Source organism: Manis pentadactyla, chromosome 14 (assembly GCF_030020395.1).
Source record: "Manis pentadactyla isolate mManPen7 chromosome 14, mManPen7.hap1, whole genome shotgun sequence".
In the NCBI taxonomy this organism is placed as follows: Eukaryota; Metazoa; Chordata; class Mammalia; order Pholidota; family Manidae; genus Manis; species Manis pentadactyla.
In genome coordinates this window covers 78,143,164-78,145,389 of record NC_080032.1, presented here as the reverse complement: position 1 = coordinate 78,145,389, position 2,226 = coordinate 78,143,164, and the positions used below count along the sequence as shown (strand labels likewise).

General features: G+C 34.9%; 1 pseudogene; it reads left to right on the top strand.

The window, feature by feature from the left end:
• Positions 1 to 895: 895 nt before the first annotated feature.
• Positions 896 to 1,237, top strand: LOC118914582 (60S ribosomal protein L35a-like; annotated as a pseudogene).
• Positions 1,238 to 2,226: the final 989 nt, after the last annotated feature.

The following is a 2,226-nucleotide window of genomic DNA, read 5'->3' as shown; positions in this document are numbered from 1 at the left end:
AATAATTGTGCTTAAGTAACAATTTGTTGTAAGGAAGTGTTTAACAAATTTATAGATTTTCAATTTCAATAACATGTATTGCTTTTTTTCTTATTATAAAATCCATACATATTGATTGTAGAAAATTTAGAAATACTGAAAATTGAAAGGAAGAAAATAAAATTACTCATAATTTCAACTCCTTGAGACAGTTACTGTTAACATTTTTGGTGTATGTCCTTCCTATATTTTCTCTAAGTATATGAATTCATAGGAATATTAATAGTTATTTAACATAGGAACATAGTAATAGCAAGGTGGTAACTTCAAAACAATGTAAACAGTCTAAATACCCCAATTAAAGGCAGAGTTTATTGGACTGAATTAAAAATAAATAAGATATAATTATATCCTACCTATTAAGAACTGTACTTAAAATATAAAAGACACAAAATGCTTTAAAAATAAAAGGATGGAAAAATATAAACCAATTGAAAAAAGTCCCAACATTAGTATCAGACAAAGTATGTTTTGGAACAATTAATATTACCAAGGATAAAGGAGGTCATTTCATAATGATGAAGAGGTTAGCTCAGCAAGAGGTCAAAAACCTTTAATATTTATGCACATAATGACAGAGCTTTGAAATATATAAATCAAAATGAATAGAAATTCCAGGACAAATAGGCAAATCCACAACCATAGTTAGAAATTTCAACAAACCTCAAGCAATATTTGACAAATCAGCAACCACGTAGACCATTTGAACCACCTTAGACCAATCAGCTTGACATGACTCACATTTATACAATATTCCACCCCAAAATAGCATAATATGTATTTTTTAAATATTAAAACATTTTGTGGTTCTTTCCTCTATTCTGGAGCCTGTGGAGGCCTGCTGGGAACAGGACATATGTCTGGAAGGCTATGGTTCAAGACCATTTTTGCTGGCTATCAGCAGGGTCTCTGGAATCAGACGGAGCACACAGCTCTTCTTAAAATTGAACGTGTTTATGCTCAAGATGACACTGAATTGTATCGAGGCAAGAGACGTGCTTATGTGTACAAAGCAAAGAACACCACAGTGCCTCCTAGTGGCAAACCAAACAAAACCAGTTACCTGCAGGAAAGGTAACTTGTGCTCATGGGAACAATGGCGGGGTTTGTACCAAATTCCGAAGCAACCTTCCTGCTAAGGCCATTGGACACAGAATCCATGTGATGCTGTGCCCATCAAGGATTTCAACTTACTGAAAAGTAAACAAAAAAGTGGATTTGTTCTGTTGTATTTTTTTTTTAATGGCTTAAAAATCTCTGTGCCCTAAATTCAGTTGCAGTGTGCTGAAATGGTAGTGGTTACCAGGCATTTTTGGAGCACAAGGAATCCAGAGTTATATGTAATGGCAATTTACAGAGATTTAGACAGATTTTAATGAGAATAGGATGTGAGTATCTTTATACAAGGTCTTACCTGGTGTGGGAGATAAGTAAGCTTTGGTTGGGGACAGTGGAAAGGAATATATTGGAAGGTTTATGGTGATGAAGCACTTGAACCTAGCCTCCGAAAAGCTTTTGGAGAAATGGAGACATAGACTATTCCGGTAATGACAGAAGCCAGAAAGTTAAGCCTGTACAAGATACACACCAGGACACAGATTTCCAAATCAAGATGAATCTGTAACTCTTCCCCATAAGTTTATTTATTCAACTTTGGTGCTATGGCTTATTAAATGTAATGGCCAGCCTCATTAGATTGAGAGTCAGTAAAAGAAACTTAAAATTATATTGATGACCTCTTAAAGAACCTTGAAATAGTAGGCACTTGTTATGTTGGGTGGGAAAGTTGGGACTTAAAAATGGTATTTGGCACAAAAGTAAACTCGAAATGGATCAAAGACCTGAATGTAAGTCATGAAACCATAAAACTCTTAGAAGACAACATAGGCAAAATCTCCTGAATATAAGTATGAGCAACTTCTTCCTGAAGGCATCTCCTCGAGCAAGGGAAACTAAAGCAAAAATGATCACAGGGCACTACATCAAACTAAAAAGTTGCTGTACAGTAAAGGACACCATCAACAGAACAAAAAGGCATCCTACAATATGGGAGAATATATTTTTAAATGACATATCCGACAAGGGGTTAACGTCAAAACATATAAAGAACTCACACATCTCAACACCCAAAAGGTAAATAACCCGATTAAAAAATGGGCAGAGGATATGAAGAGATGGTTCTCCAAA